Source organism: Phascolarctos cinereus, unplaced genomic scaffold, assembly GCF_003287225.1.
Source record: "Phascolarctos cinereus isolate Bilbo 61053 unplaced genomic scaffold, phaCin_HiC Scaffold_5;HRSCAF=322, whole genome shotgun sequence".
Lineage (NCBI taxonomy): Eukaryota > Metazoa > Chordata > Mammalia > Diprotodontia > Phascolarctidae > Phascolarctos > Phascolarctos cinereus.
The window spans coordinates 43,403,511-43,420,977 of record NW_027555958.1 but is presented as its reverse complement, the minus strand read 5'-3'; positions in this window follow the sequence as shown (position 1 = coordinate 43,420,977).

The following is a 17,467-nucleotide window of genomic DNA, read 5'->3' as shown; positions in this document are numbered from 1 at the left end:
TGTGAGGTTCGGATTGCAATCGCTAGCTATTAATATCATTAATGGGACCTCTACTGAGTTTTGGAGTTACAAATTCGGGTCTTCCAAGTCTGGTGTCCCCAACAGCTTTCCATGATAGTACAGTGCTTCACAGGAGGAATTCCTTATCCGTCTTTGAATCTGTCCACTAGATGTGGAGGGAAATACAGAAGAAACAAAATATGGGATCACTTCCTTCTGGTCTAGTGGGGTACTTACCTCCCCCTGACTTCTGTGACATTTGTATCACTCTCCTGATTTTCTTTCTACCTTTGGGCCAGAGCTGGCCCTGTTTCCTTCTTTTGTTATTGTTCGGTAGTGCTCCACTCTTCCTGATTCCATTTGGGGTTTTCTTGGCAAAGATACTGGAGTGGCTTGTCATTTCCTTCTCCAGCATTTGACTGATGAGGAGACGGAGGGGAGGCAAACAGTGCTAAATGACTTGTTCAGGGTCACACAGCTAATGAGTGTCTGAGGTCACATTTGAACTGGGTCCTCTCAACTCCAGGACTGGTGTTCTATCCACTTTGCCACCTAGCTGCCACTGTTTCTTTCAATATCCTTTAAATCTCTGTCATTTTCTCCTCTGGTAACTTGGTCCAGGGCTTCTAAATATGTGTGTGTGTGTGTGTGTGTGTGTGTGTGTGTGTGTGTCGAGTGCGCAAGAGCTCCTTTGGCAGCCTGGTGAAACCTATGGAGCCCTCCTCAGAATAATAGTCTTAAATACATAAAATATGTAGGATTACAAAAGAAACCAATTAAATTAAAATAAAGTTATCAAAATATTTTAAGAGTTCAGGTTCAGAACCCCAGATCTAGCTTGTCAATACTGGTTTAACCATCACGTTGATGTGGAAAGGGAACATCCAAATCTTTTTCTTGTTCCAGCCCTTATTTGGAGTTCTAGACCTGTTTTCAACTCCCTGGTTGTTTTCATGGCACCTCAAACCCAACATCTGAAATTGAATTCCTTCCCCTGACTTTCCCACATTGTTAATGGTACTGCCACTTTAAGGCATGTTTAATTCAACATTTATTCAGTGTATACTATATGAAATGCCCTGTGCTAGGCGCTGAGGAGACAAACAAAAAATGAAACCATCCCTGCTGTCAAAGACTTTATATTCTGTTTGTGGCTGGGGGAAAAACATATATATATATATATATATATATATATATATATATATATATATATATATATATATGTATATATATGTATATATATATATATATGTATATATAATATATATATATGTATATATATATGTATATATATATATATACACACACACATACATATGTATTTATGTATGTATGTATATATACACACATAAATATATATATATATATATACACACACACACACAAATATAAGGTAAATATATACCAAGTAAATAGAAGGTAATTTCAGGAGGGGGATGAGAAAAAGACCTCATGTAGCAGGGTGCACTTGAATCATGCTTTGGAGGATTCTAAGAGGCAAAGGTGAGGAGATGACACATTGCAGACATGGAGGACAGCCTGGGCAAAGGCAGAGAGGTAGGAGATGCAATGTTGCGTATGGGAACACCTGATAAGCCAGTTTTACTGCAATGAAAATGCATGAAAGGGAATAATATGAAAGTAAACCTGGAAAGGCACATAGGAGCCTCATTGTAGAGGTTTTGAAATAAAAGAGGCAACATGGTGCAGTGGAAAGAGTTTTGGATTTAGAGTTGGAGGACCTGGATTTGAATCCTGGCTCTTGCCATGTGACCTTGGGCAAGTCACTTAACCTGTATAGGTCTCAGTTTCCTCTTCTATAAAATGGAGAGGTTGAACTAGATGACAGTAAATGCTCCTTCCAATTCTGTGAGATGCCAGACTGAGAATTTTGTGTTTTACCCTAGAGGTAATGGGGACCCACTAAAGATCCTTGAGCAGGGGAACTCTAGAGCTGAGACCTGTGCTTGAGGAAGATTATTTTGAAAGTATACATGGGAAAAGGGAGAAACCAGATCTTCCTCTTGTCAACTTTCTTTCATTGGGCCTGGTTCTTTCTTTTAAGTCATCTGACAAGTGAAATTCCTCTTCTATGTAATAGTCTTTAAATATTTGATTTTTCAAAAATTAAATTTTATTTTTTTAATTAATGAAAAGTCATCTTCTTTCCACCTCCCCCTTTACCCCCATTGAAAAAGAAAACAAATGTCTATCTGTCTGTCTATCTCTTGTCTGTCTGTATACAGGCAAACTAACTTCCAGTATTGACAACCAGTTTCAAATACTTGAAGACAACTATCATCACACCTCCCTTAAATCTCTCTTCCAAGCTAAATATTCCCCAGTTCTTCAACTGCTTCTTCTCTCAATGATACTTGAGAACTTTTACCATCCTGGTCATCATCTTCTGGAATCCCTTCACTTTATCGATTCCTTCTCCAACTATCCTCCACACAGCTGCCAGGCTGATATTTCTAATGCATAGGGCTGGCCATGCCACTCTCATTGGCTGGTACCTGATATTTGCTCCCAACTGTTGGTGAATGGCCTGTAGTCTGGAAGACACAAATCTGACAGAAAAGACTGCAAGGCCCAGATATAAAGCAGGGACTAGATTTAGGGCCCAACTTTGAGAAGGTAAAACATCCTTAGCTCTGTTTGGATTCAGATAATTCAGTTTTCCAACCATGCAGTATCAAATCCACCTCTTAGTCAGACTCAGGAATAGCCAGGTGGGTAATATTCCCTTTCAAAGGAACATAATGAGGGGCAGCTAGGTGGTGCAGAGGACAGAGCGCCGGCCCTGAAGTCAGCAGTACCTGAGTTCAAATACGGCCTTAGACCAAACACTTAACACTTACAAGCTGTGTGACCTTGGGCAAGTCATGTAACCCCAATTGCCAATAAAAAAAAAGATGTATTCAAAGGAACAAAATGGGGAAACTGAGCCAGGAGAATCCCATCTTAGGCTGAGGCTAAAATTGTCATTTCAGATTTTTCCAGTGATGAGGTCTAGAGGTTGGGGGTCCTGGAATCCCAAAATCGCAACACACAGCTCCTGTCGGAAAGAATTCCACCCAAACCTTTCAGCCAAAAACAAGGTTTATTGAAGATTCACCATATTAGCTGGACTCTGAAGGAATCTGAGCATCTATGGGCTATTGGCTAGACTGTGAAAATCTGTGCAGTGGCTAGATTATAAGAATCAGAACAGTGGCTAGATTATAAAAAGGCTAGATTATAAGAATCCCAGCATCTTAGTGGAGACAAGATGGACCTTACATGCAGAAAGCCTGTGGGAAGGATCTAGGAGTGGCCAAGTAGTTTGTGGTGACTGGAGGAGGGGTCTAAGAAGATCTGGATGGGAGTGGCCAGTAAGTTGGGGTGAACAGAACTCCTGGGACCTGGACATGTGGCCAAGGGAGAGCAGAGCCTAGCTAGGATTAAGGGTGGGAAATGGCCAAGGGCCATACAGAGAGAGGTAAGACAAAGGACGGCCAGGCTAGATTAACAGAATTGGGAGACTGTCAGTTGATGGGATTGTAGCCTCAGGTGAATTCCAGAGATTTGACCAAGTGGGAAAGTTCAGGGTTTTTCCTTTCTGGGGTCTATATCCCAATCCCATCACCAATGCTGACTTCCCACTAGTATTGTTGCAGTTTAGGGGTTCAGGGGTCCTGAGACCCCAAAATCACAACACGGGTCCTGCCTGAAAGAATTGGACCCAAGCCTTCTTTCAGCCAAAGACAAGGTTTATTAGAACATCCATCACATTATTAAGGACTCTAAACATTAGCCACATTATTGGCTAGATTATAAGAATCTAAGCAGTGGCTAGATTTTAGGAACCTGAGCATCTTAGTGGAAATAGGATGGACCATATATACAGAAAGCCTGTAGGAGGGATCTAGGAGTGGCCAAGTAGTATGGGGTGATGGGAGGAGGGGCCTAAGGAGATCTGAATGGGAGTGGCCAGTAAACTGGGGTAAACAGAACTCCTGGGACCTGGACAGTGGAGCCTAGCTAGGATTAAGTGTGGGAAATGGCCAGGGGCCATAGGGAGGTAAGACAATGGAGGGGAGATTGGGTGTAGCCACAATGAAAGGCCAGTTGTTGAGATTATAGCCCTCAGGCTAATGCCAGAGATTTGGCCAGGTAGGAAAGTCTAGGGTTTTTCCTTTCTGGGGCCCAGATCCCAACCCCATCAGTATCACATTCTCTGAGTAGCTTGTGGCATTTCTCTCAGATGGTGGATTTTTGATTATCAATGAATTATGATCCATCAGACAGCTCAAAATAAAATCCTATGAGCTTTTACTTCAAACAGCAAGTTTCACTAATCACAGTTTAGGAAAAAACTTTTCCAGGATTTACATCTCAAAGTTAAATTTGTCCTCATGTAAAAAGCCAGTCATTAGAGATTTCTATATAATTGCAAATTCTTAACAAGACAAAACCCAAATATGCTTTGTGGCAAGTTTACACATTAAAACAATAACCAACAATAGCCAAATTATGAAAAGTTGCTTAACATAACTGATACAAAAAGTTCACCAATTTGAAACTTGAAATAAACCCAATTACCAATCAGGTGACTTCAATTTTGTTAAATTCATTTCCAAGTTACTTTGCACAGAGAATCAACATCTCATCATTAACAGTTAAAACTATAAATTTGAAAGAGCTGCTTACCCAAGTTTGGAGGATAGCTTCATTGCCTTGAGCACGATGTGCTGAACCTGGGTGATGCTTCCAGGCAAAGGTTGCCCCAGAGCCCAAGGCCATTGTCAGTGGGACCTAGGCTGTAGCTGCTGCCCCTCCCCCCTCCTTCCTTTCCCAGGTGGGGAAGGGTGAAATCAAAAGTGAGGGGTAAAGGGTGAAATTCTTTTCTCCAACGAGAGGGGTTAACACACCCTCTTGACTCAGGGGAAAAGAGTGGGAGAAAGGAGTGACCAGGCTTGTAAGGAAGAGTTTCAAAACTCCTTAATGATCAATCACAAAACCTTCAAAGTCTGCCAAGATATTTTTAGCTGTTCTAACTTTTCCCTGTAACCTCCATGAAGGAGGATTCAGGCGTATAGAGGGAAGGGAGTAAGTGAGTAAGCCTCAGGGAACCAAAAAGCAACTGCCGTTTTCCCCAAGTCTATATCATTGAGAGAATTAACAGAATTGGGCATACACTTCAGATAGGGCATCCTTCCTTGTCCTCTATGCTGCAGAAGGTGTACCTCGATCCATGACTTCAAACTGACCTAGTGGACCGAGAGTGTCAGAGTGCAAGACAACCTCTTAACTGTGTGCCCCAAAAGCATCTCCAAGCCTTGGAGAAAGCGGGGGAGGGGGGGTGTTGGAGGGAACGACTTATATACCTTCCATTCTTGGCTGGAGAAGAACTGTTGACTCATTTTTCATGATTTTCTTGCATTACTCCTTTTCCTAATTTTTTCTCTACTTCTCTTACTTGCCTTTCAAAATCCTTTTTGAGCTCTTCTATAGCCTAGGACCAATTCCTATTTTTCTTGGAGGCTTTGGATGTAGGAGCTTTGGCTTTGTTGTCTTCTTCTGGTTGTATGTTTTGATCTTTTTTGTCACCAAAGTAAGATAATATAGTCTGACTCTTTTTGCGCTGCTTGCTCACCGTCCCAGTCAATTACTTGAGTTATAAACTCTTTGTTAAGGTAGGGGTCTGTTTACAGTGTGGAGAATGTACTGTCCCAAGCTTCAGGGGTTTTGTGCGGCTGTTTTCAGAGATACTTGTAGGGACCTGTAAATTTTCAGTTCTTTCAAGGTGGTATGATCAAGGGAGAGATGTTTACTCCTTTCCTGGGCTGGGCTGTGGTCTTTGAGTGACCACAAGCACTCTTTTCTGCCTTGGAACTGTGAGGAGGATTCTCTGTGCTCTGCTACTACAAGCTCCACCATGTCAGTGCTCTTCCTTGCGGCAGGACTGCCACTCAGGATTGCCACCCAGGACTTCGACTCAGATCCAAGGACGGTCAAAGCAAGAGAATCCTGCCTCAGTACCAGCAAAGAGATCCCTGCAATCCCCCTCTGATCAGCCAGTTGATCCCCCCACCATCTGTGGACCGAGAGCTCTGGAAGCAGCCACTGCCATCACCACCCCAGGGCTGTGGCAGGGCTGGGGCCAGACTGCGTTCCTCTCTTACCTAGGTCCAATAGACCTTTCCTACTGACCTTCTAAGTTATCTTTGACATTAGTGAGTTTAAAAGTCTGGAAATCACCACAGTTGCCAGTGATTCAGTCCCCTGAGGCCTGCTCCAGATGAGGCTGCGGCCCTGTCTTTGCCTGTGTGGCCCACACTGAATTGTGCCCCCTCCCACCCTGGTGCAACAGACCTTTCCCATCAACCATCCAGGTTTTCTTGGGCTGGAAATTTGTTTCAATCTGTCTTTTTGTGGGTTCTGCTGCTCTAGAATTTGCTTAGAGTAATTTTGTACAGGTATTTGGAGGGGTTTGGGGGAGAGCTCAAGCAAGTCACTGCTTTTACTCTGCCATCTTGGCTCTGCTGCCGCCCCCCCAATCCCATTTTCAAAAGACCAATTTCTTAACCAGCTGTTCACTTCCCAGATTTGTAATTTACTTTTGAAGCCTTTGCCTTTGATTGGTAGCAGTGATGAAAAGGCCACGTGTTCATCTAAGGTTTTTAGTTTTTTTGCCTGAGACTTTGTAATCTTAGCCTTGCTTTTAATATTCTTTCCAGAAGCATTATTTGTCCCCATATGAATAACCAAAGTGGGTAGTGATCATCAAGTTTGACAGGTCTCGGGAGGCTTTTCACTGAGAATTGGATACGTACCCCAGGAATTACAACACACGTTTCTTTGTTATTACATCAGGTCAACAAACAGCTGTTTCGGGGAGTTACCAACTGCTACCGCTAGTCTTTTCTTCCTTTGACCTTTACTGAATCATTGAACATCTGATGCCATGTATGAACCCATGCCATCATTTTTTGGAGGACATGCATCTCTTCTTCAAGAGAGTCCATCTTCCTTTTTGAAAATGGTCCTCCTCAGGTCTGTTCCTTAGGTCCTCATGTTCAGGTGTCTTTCTACCCTCTCTCCTCTCTTTTGCAAACTCTCCCTTGACAAGTGACATGATCACAGGACTGGAAGAGACCTCGAAGCCCAAGTAGTCTAACCTGTAACTAGACAAAAATGTCTTCTTTGATATAAGCATCATGTGGTTGTTCTCCTTTTCTTTGAAAACCGCAGTGAGGTTAAACCCACTACCTCCCGAGACAGCATCACCCACTTCTACAGAATTAAAATTGTTAAGAAGTTTTATTTTCAGCAAGCCTAAATTCTACCCATCTTTCTTAGTTCTGCCCCCTTGGGCCAAGCAGAATCTAATCCCTCTTCGATAAGACAACCCTTTCAATCTTTTCAAATCGTCTTCCTGTGTTCCCCCACCCCACCCCCAAGTCTTCTTTTCTTTAGGCTAAACTTCCTCATTTTCTTTAGTCCATCCTCATGTAACGTGAACTTGAGACCCTTTCACATTCTGGGTACCCTCTTCTAGATGCTCTCCAGCCTTCCCTAGCATGTGACGTTCAGAACTGAATATAGACTCCACATGTGATCTGACCAGGGCAAAGTCTTTTCTTCCTCCTCAAATCATATGGTGAAATTAAAACTTCTGATCCTAACATTCAAGATCCTCTACAGTTGGTTTCCAACTTTACCTTTCCAATTTTACTACTCCACATTCCCTTTTGTTTACTTTACACTTCAGGCAGAGTGAGCTGTTTATCCTCCTTTCTTGGAAATATGTCCTGTATATATGCCTGTCTCCATGACTTTGTTTCTGCCATTCCCTGTATCTGCAGTGCCTCCTCCCATCTTGACTTGTTTACAGTTTATATCAATCAGTCTTTTAAGGCCTAGCTTAAAAGCCACCTCTTCCATGAAGCCTTACCTGATTCTTCCCGGCAGAAGTAATTTTTACCCTATGTGAACTCTCATTGTACTTCAGTGCTCATGTATTTCTGACACTCTATATGTTGTTTCATTTGTTGTGCATGTCTTATCACTCTAACAAGGTTATTAAATTCCCAGAAGGAGAATGTTTTATTCATCTCTTAATCTCAGTGCCCAGCATAGTGGCTTATCCATAGTAGATATTTATTCAGTATTGTTTGAATTGAATCACAGAATTTGGGAGTTGGAAGGGACGGCAGTGGCCGCCTGCTCTGACCTTTACATGAAAGAAACCCAGATTCTGACATACCTAATAAGTGGTCTTCCAGCCTCTGCTTAATCCGAAGTTTTAGACCTGAAAAGAAACCTTAAAGATCATTTAGTCTAATCTACTTAATTTGACAGATGAGAGCATTCTAGCCCAAAGAGATTAAATGACTTGGTTAGTCATATAGCTGTTGAGGGGCAGAGTTGGGAATCAAAACACACATGTCCCTTGCAGCTGTAAATATGTGATCCTTTTCTTCCAAGACTCTTTATGTCTTTTTTTTTAAATCATATTGATTTCCGTAGAATTAAGATACATCTACCAGTGAAATGCAGATTGGAATTAGGACAACTGCACAAAAGTAAGAAACATCTTGAAATCACCTATAAATTGGATGTTGATAAAAAACAGCATAAAACGCAATCCCTTAGCTTGGTGAAAGGCAAGCTTTTCAGAGGTATTTTGAGGCAGGTCTTGAAAGAAGTGATGGACATGGACATCTTAAAGAAGGACACTTTAGGACTTCCGAAGACCTGGGATTTAGCTGGGATGGCTGCAACATCCCCTGACAGATAGCAGTTCTTCTATAACTTTCTAGATTGCTATGTAAACTTTTGTGCCACAAAACCAATCAACCAACCAAACAAAAAAGACTTCGTATTTCATGATGGTGAACTTTCTGGAGATAAGCCTCACTCAACAAGCCTGGGTGGACATGAGACAATCTGTCCTGAGGCCCATACTTGCTTTTTAAAAAAAGCTTTTGTCACTCCCTTTTGTTTTCACGCTGCTGTGAGTTCCTGCTTATTGTACCTCTCCACTGAAGTCTCTCTGCTAACAAAGGAAAACCGTTAAGAAAAACCAATCCACACAAGCAACTGCACCTGATGGTGTTGGCGGTGTTCCTCACCCTTAGTCATCCACCTTTTCCTATGAAGAGCAGAGATGTATTTCATCATCTGTTCTGTAACAAGATAAGTCCTTTTAATTGGAGTTTGGCTGCCTTTCATTGTTTTTGTTGAAGTTAGTGCAGTCATGTACATTGTTCTCCTAGTTCTGCTTGCTTTACTCTGTGTCAGATCATGCAAGTCTTTCATATGTCTCTGAATTCCTCGTATTTGTTGTTTTTGTGATACGGTAGTATTGCATTATATTCACATACCACAATTTGGTCATTTTCTCGGTGATGAGCACACAGAATCACAGAATGTGAGAGTTGGGAGGGATCTTAGTGGCCATCTGATCTGACCTATACATGAAAGGAGTCTCCATTATAATGTACCCAACAAGCAGCTGTCTAGCCTCTGCTCGAAGGCTTCTCTAGGCAGCACATTCCACTTTTGAATTGTTTGAATTGTTAGGAAGTTTTTCCTGAGGTTGAGGGTAAATGTTCCTGTTTGCAACTTCCTGATCTGTCCTCTGGGGGCAAACAGCAAGTCTAATTCCTCTTCCCAGTCCTTACAAACAATTATCATGTGCCCAGTGAATCTTCTCTTCTAAAAGCTAGACATCCTCGGCGTCTTTTGCTGGTCCTTGACTGTCTTACATGATTTCCTCTGCATACATACTTTGTTTCCAGCTTTTTTTGTGACCACAAAAAAAAAACCACACCAAAACCCAATTCTGTGGACATTTTGGTGTGTATTTATCAGATCTGTCTTTCCTTCTTTGACGGTCTTTGAGATCTGTGCTCAGTAGTGGATTATTGTTGTTTGTCCTTTGTTCTCGAAGAGTACCATGATGTCAGGAAGGTGATACCATGACTTGCAAGTGAATTGGATTTAAGTGAGGGAGGGCTGTGCAAAGTCACCAGCTTCACTTTCTCCTCCAGAGCCATCTGGGTCCAGTGGAAAGATTTAGATCAGGACAACTGGAGAAGGACCTAGATGCAGTGAGGGACCTTGGCCTTTTTAAGCTAAGGTCTTTCCCAGGTCTCAGTTTGTCTGAGGCAACACCCATTCAGTGTTTAAGACTAGGTAAGAAAAAAGCCAAGGAATGGACCCTTTTACCAACCCCTCCCCACAAAAAACCAAAAATCAGTCTGAGGGGGAAGACCTTCAGAGTTTCTGGCCAAACAGAAACAAATACTACTTATATTCACTCTGAGTCTTGGGGAGAGGGGTTGGGGCAAACAATGACCACTAAGTGGGGCTTGGTCTGGGACCTATTGGCCAAATCAATGAGAGCCAGAGTGAATTGGGTTTAAGGCTTGGTCTTTAAGAAAGAAATTTAGCCTGTAAACCCCAAGATATTTTACTGGGTTTAAGCCGTCAAAATTTACATTCCTTTGGGCAGAGCCCTCTGCAGGTAAGGGTAAGATACCTTACGTGGATAGAGGGAGAGGAAGGAGGGGAGGAAGAAGGAGGAAGGAGGAAAGCTGCGTTGCACAACTGGCACTGGCAGGTTAGATCCCCAGTGGGTAGCTAGGACTTCAGTAGTGGAATGACTACATCAAATGGTTTAATGACTTTTCTTTAGCAATTTCAAATTATTTTCTACATTGGTTGGACCAGCTCACAGCTCCACCAGCAGGGTGTAATATTTCAAGTGCTATGCTTGGTCTTTACATCTTTGTAGAATCTTCTAGCGTTTGAGCTCTTATTGGCATGGTCTCTAAGACCCTAGAGTCACCTCTGTGTCAAAATGAGGCATCAGAATAGGACTTCAGTGGTGGGTTACGAAGACATAGAGTTATAAACTTGTTTTTCATTATAAAGGGAATGGCAAATTCATTTAGCTACAATAGGGAATGATGAGGTTAGACCTCCTAGCAGGCACCATTAATCTACATCTTTTGAAAGTTCCTAAACCAGGAGTTCCCATGCTAACGAAATCATAGGATGTGTGGTTTTTAAAGAGATTCTAGGAATCCAGTCTTCTGGCTTACTTTCAACAGACCTTGAAGTAGGTACCAACAAGTATGGATTAATCCTAGAGTTCAAATGACAGAAGACAGCTTTAAAAGCTTAATATGGCAGTATTCTAAAAGACCACAAGATGGGGATATGAATCCGTGAAAGAAGACTTTTTTTTTTCTTTTAAAAAGAAATTTGACACTCTACTAATCCAGAGTTGGAATTTTTTTTCCCACTGTTAATGATGAAAACAGAATTTCTAGAGTACCTTTGTTTTTACACTAGAAGTAGTAATGAAAGTACTTTTCTGATGATATTTGCCTTCTTTGAAATCTATAATTTTTTCCCCTTCAAAATAAAAAACAGCATTAGTATAAAAATCAAGTCTTTACTATGCCTCCATTGCTCTGTTTATCCCTTTCTGTGTCTCTTCAGTGACAAACACAAAGAACTTTTAGGTGTCTACTATAAGTAAGACATTATGCTGGGCATTTGGGATATTAAGCAAATCGGTTCCTGGATTTTATGTAGTTAAACTGGGCTCATGTTCTTTCTCCCTTTCTCTTGGGCAAAGCTCATTACTGAAATTACTTCCAATTTACATTTGTATTTTCATTTAAAAAATTTTTTAAATTAAATTTTTTTTTTGTTTTGGCTAGGCAATGGGGTTAAGTGACTTGCCTAGGGTCACACAGCTGGTGTCAAGTGTCTGAGGATGGATTTGAACTCAGGTCCATCTGACTCCAGGACTGGTGCTTTATCCACTGTGCCACCTAGCTGCACCCACATTTTCAGCATTTAGCACAACATACTGAGTGAGTTTAAACAGTACAACATGACAGACCAGAAAGTTAATTTGACCTTAGTCTGTACAGTGTAAAGAGTGAAGGAAGTTGATGGTTCCACTCACTGGATTTGGTCAGACTTAGTCAATAAGCATTTATTAAGTGCCTACTGTATGTCAGTCACTGTGCTAAGCACTGATGATACAGAGAAAGGCAAAAGGCAGTCCCTACTCTCAAGGAGCTCATAGTTGAATAAGAAAGATAATATGCAAACATCTATACTGTTTTATCAAAAGATTTATTTAAAGAATAAATTGGAAATAATTAATAGAAGGGAGGCACTAGACTTAAGGTAGAATCAGAAAAGGCTTCCTGTAGAAAGTGAGATTTTAGATGGAATGTGAAAAAAGCCAGGAAATCCAGGAAGTAGAGATGAGGAAGGAAAGCATTCCAGGCATGGGGGAGAACAGTGAAAATGCCTGGGGGAGGGAGAGGAAATGTCTTGTTTAAAGACTAGTAAGGAGGCCAGTGTTGCTGGATCAAAGAGTATTGGAGTGAGGTTGGCGTTGGGGTGGAGTGTAAGGTGTAAGATTGGTAAGGCAGGAGGTAGCTAGGTTATGAAGGCTTTCAGCATCAAATAGAGGATTTTATATTGGATCCTACAGGTGGTATGGAGCCACTGGATTTTATTGTGTTGAGAGGTTTGCATTATAATACTTGAACTTTAGGAAGATCAGTTTGATAGATGAGTGGAGGAATGGGTAGGAGTGTGGAGACATTTGTGGCAGGGAGACCAGCCAGCAGACCCTTAGCAGGTATGAGGTGAGAAGGTAGTGGTGGCAGAGTGAGAGAAGAGAAGGGGCATGAATGGGAGAGGTGTTATGGAGGTAACATTGGCAGGCCTTGGCAACAGATTGAATGTGGGGGGTAAGAGAGAGTAAGGAGTTGAGGATAACACCAGGTTGCCTGCCTGGGTGGCTAGGTAGATGGTATATCCTCAACAATAACAGGGAAGTTGGAAGGGAGGTTTTTTTTGGGAGAAGACAATGGGTTCAGTTTTGGACACGTTAAATTTAAGATGTCTAATAATTAGGACATCCATTTCAAAAATTCTAGTAGGTAGTTGGAGATGTGAGACTAGAGACTAGTAGAGAGGTTAGGCTGGATGAAGTAGACTTTGAGAATCATCAACATTTTGATAATATTGAATCTATGGGAGCTAATGAGATCACCAAGTGAAAAAGTATAAAGGAAGATGAGAAGAGGATGCAGGATGGAACTCTGTGGGATATCTATGGTTAGAAGGTATGACTTGGATAAAAATCCAGCTAGGACACAGAGGAGGAGCAGTTAAACAAGTAGAAGGAGGACCAGGAGAGAGTATTGTCATGAAAACCTAGAGAGAAGAAAGTATCCAGTAGAAGAGAACAATAGTATCAAAATCTGGAGAAAGATCGAGAAAGATGAGAATTGAGAAAAGGCCATTAGATATAGCAAATAAAAGATCATTGATAACTTTGGAGAGAACAGTTTCAATTGAATGATGAAGTTGGAAGCCAGACTGTAGGAAATTAAGAGAGTGAGAGGAAAGGAAGTGGAGATACCTATTCTAGATGGCTTTCTCAGAGTGTTTAACCACAAAAGGGAAGATAAGATGGAAGGATAACAGGGATGGATGGATCAGGTGAGGTATTTCTGAGGATAGAGTAGAGACACAGGCTGCCTAGTCACAGGGAGTGATTAAGATAAGATCGAGGGGGGGGGCAATCTGCTAGAGAAGACAGGAGGGAATGGCATGACATGTTCACTTAGAAGGGTTTATCTTGGGGAGAGGAAGGGAGAGATGGTATGAAGAAGGAGGAGACAGTGGCAGAAAGCATCTGAATAATGAGGTGAAGAAGGGGGAGAAGAGGGAACTCTTGATGAATGCCCTCAATTTTTTCAGTGAAAAGTATGAGGCAAGGTCCTCAGCAGAGCGATTGGAAGGAGGGGGAGCCTTGGGAAGCCTGAGAAGGATGATAAGGTTTGCAAGAGCCACTATGGAGGATAAGAGAGTGAGTTTATTAAGGAGATGTAGAAGGATTGTTGAGCAGCAGAAGGGTCCAGCTGAGGTGATGTAATATAAATTTGTAGTGGACCCACATAGCTCAGTTTTGTTATTTTCTCCAGCTTCATTCAGCAGCACATGTGTAGGAATGAAGGCAGCAGATGATTGGAGGGATCCAAGGCTGAAGCTTGGCAAGGAAAGATCATCATTGGGATAAAGGGGCAGGGGCCATATAGATGAATAATAGGGTTTAAGGGTTGTCAGGCAGAGGGAGAGGTAGAAGTGACAGTAGATTGTGATCAGATAAGGAAATTTCAGAAATCATGAATATAGAAGTGGAATATTTATGGGTGATGACAAGATCAAGATATGATCATATTTGTGTGTGGCTGAGATGAAGTGGAGGAATAGATCATGTGAAATGATTAAGTTGAGCAACTTTGAGGTTAGGGTTTTGGAGAGAGTATCAGTATGTATACTGAAGTCCCTTAAAATGAGGGCAGGAGCTGAGAAAGAGAAAAGAAGGGGAGTGTACTGGAGGCTGGTTGACAACAGCAACCAGAATTTTGGTTGAGTGATAGATATAGATTGAATGAGCCTCAAAGGAGGAGAGTGATAGTGGCAGAGGGAGAACCTAGAAATGGCAGTGGGGAGCATGGAATATGCCAACTCTTCCACCTTGACCAGTGAGATGAAGGGGAATGAGTGAAAGTGCAGCCAGTGCGGGAATAGGTGGCCAGGGAGGCTGTGGCATTAAGGAGAGGGAGCCAGGTCTCAGTGAGAGCCAGAAGATAGAAGGAGTGGGAAAGGAAGAGATTTGAGTTGCCTATGGTTGCCTATGGAGCAGACATTCTAGAGAACTCATTGCAAGGGGTGAGTAGCTTTAGAGTGGCATTAGAGCGGCACATGGGAGTGGGGTGTTGGGTTGGGTTTAGGGGAATGGGAATAAAGGATTGGTCAATGGGAGACAAAGAATAGTGTTTGAATCATGACAGCCAGGGATTCAGAATCACTGGTAGGGTGGAGCATCAGGAGGAGGACAGTCTATAGACTTTTCAAATGTCCTATTGAATTTTATCTTAATGGGATGAGACTAATGCTCTAGCCCAGGAGTTCTTAACCCAGGAATGATGGACTACTAAAGAGTCTATGGGTAGATTTCAGGCAGCCTGTGCATCTTTCCTTCCATTATAAATTTTTACTTTTTTTTTTAGGACTTTTTTTTTTTAATACATGGGCAGCTAGAATAGCCAGGACACATCAAGAGTCCTGTGGGGAAGCCAGTGGTGGGTACAGGTGGCCAGAGGTAGATGGCTAATGGTATGCTTAGAGCAGTCTGAGTGCCAGCAGGACCCTTAATGGGTGCTGGTGTAACCTAAATTGGCAAAGGTTCACCCATGTCCACCCCTCCTTCCAGCCTGGGGAGACTTCTCTAATTCCCTGAAGCCCAAGAAGGTGGAGTTGGTTGGAACTGGGAAGGGTCAGCTGCTCAGACATGAGGCTACTGGAAGCATGCACCATAGCAAGAAGGCACTTCCCTGCATAATAGAAGGAGAACCAGAAGAGGAAGATGTCAGAAAAAAGCTCAGCCAGGTCCAATATGCTGTATACCACCCGGTAGGTTAGCTAGATGGTGTTGTCATCTTTGTTGGGGCTTTCAGTGGTCTTGATGGAGGCATATGCTGGGTAGATGAATCCAGTGAGATTGCAGAGCAGGGAGGCACCATAGCCAAGTATGAGATAGAGGGTACTTTTTGATATTAGGGACCTCCTCCGCTTCCCCAGGACATTGGTGATAATGTTTTTCTGCTCCTGGAACCTCTGGAAGCTCTGCCTCAAGCTAAGCATGGCTTCTGGGACTGAGGGAGGAAGAGAGGGGTTGGAGGATAAATGGACCCCAGTCCAAGGGTCAACCTCCAGGGCTCCCCCTGCAGAGTGGTGTCTCCCTCTCCAGGCTTCTAGGACCTCCACTCCTCTGGTCCCTTGGTCCTTCCCTTCCTCTCCCTCCCACCTCGTAGTCCTGCAATTGCTTCCATTATAAATTTTTAAAAACATTATTCTGAGGAGGGATCCATAAGCTTCACCAAACTGCCAAAGGGTTCCAGGATACAAAAAAGATTAAGAACCTCTATTCTAGTCAGTTAACATCATTTTGGACCCTGACCATCCTCTACTATGGCAGCTAGGTGGTGCTGTGCACAGAGTGCTGGGCCTGGAGTCAGGAAGTTCAAATCTTGGCCCCACATACTATGTGACCCTGGGTAAGTCACTTAACTTCTGTCTGCCTTAGTTTCCTTAACTGTAAAATGGGGATCATAATGTCACCTACCTCACAGAGTTGGTTTTTTTTATTCCTATTAAACATATTTTCACATTAATGATGTTGTAAGGAAGAATCAGAACCAATAGAAGAAACCACAAGAAAGAGAAAAAACAAAACAGAAGAAAAAAATAGCAAATAGTATACTTCGATCTGCACTCAAACTCCATAGTTCTTTCTTTGGATGTGGATAGCATTTTCCATCATGAGACCTTTGAAGATGTCTTAGATCCTTGCATTGCTGAGAAGGGCTAAGTCTATCAACATTAGTCAATGCACAACGTGGCTGTTAACTGTGTACAGCATTCTCCTGGTTTTCTGCTGACTTCACTCAGCATCAGTCCATACAAGTCTTTCCAGGTTTTTCTGAAGTCTGCCTGCTCATCATTTCTTATAGCACAATAGTATTCCATTACATTCATGTACCACAACTTGCTTAGCCATTCCCCAATTGATGGGCATCCCCTCAATTTCCAATTCTTTGCCACCACAAAAAGAGCTGCTATAAATATTTTTGTACCTGTGGGTCCTTTTCCCATTTTTATGATCTCTTTGGGATACAGCCCCAGAAGTTCTGTTGCTAGGTCAAGAGGTATGCATAGTTTTGTAGCACTTTGGGTATAGTTCCAAATTACGTTCCAAAATGGTTGGATCATTTCACAACTCCACCAACAATGTATTAGTGTTCCAATTTTCCCACATCTTCTCCAACATTTATCATTTTCCTGTTTTGTCATGTTGGCCAATCTGATAGGTGTGATGTGGTACCTCAAAGTTGTTTTGATTTGCATCTCTGTAATCAATAATGATTTAGAGCATTTTTTCATATGACTATAGATGGCTTTAATTTCTTCATCTGAGAACTGCCTGTTCATATCCTTTGACCATTTATCAATTGGGGAATGACTTGTATTCTTATAAATTTGACTTAATTCTCTATTTATTTTAGAAATGAGGCCCTTATCAGAGAGACTGGTTGTAAAAATTCTTTCCCAATGTTCTACTTTCCTTCTAATCTTGGTTGCATTGGCTTTGTTTGTGCAAAAACTTTTCAATTTAATGTAATCAAAGTTATCCATTTTGCATTTTGTAATGTTCTCTATCCCCCATTTGGTCATGAGCAGTGTTGTTTTAAGTCTCAAATGAGATAACAGTTGTAAAGTGCTTAGCATAGAGCCTAACACATAGTAAGTGTTTAATAAATGCTCGTTAACTTTCCTTTTGCCTATCCAGGGCTTCTCAGGCTTTTTC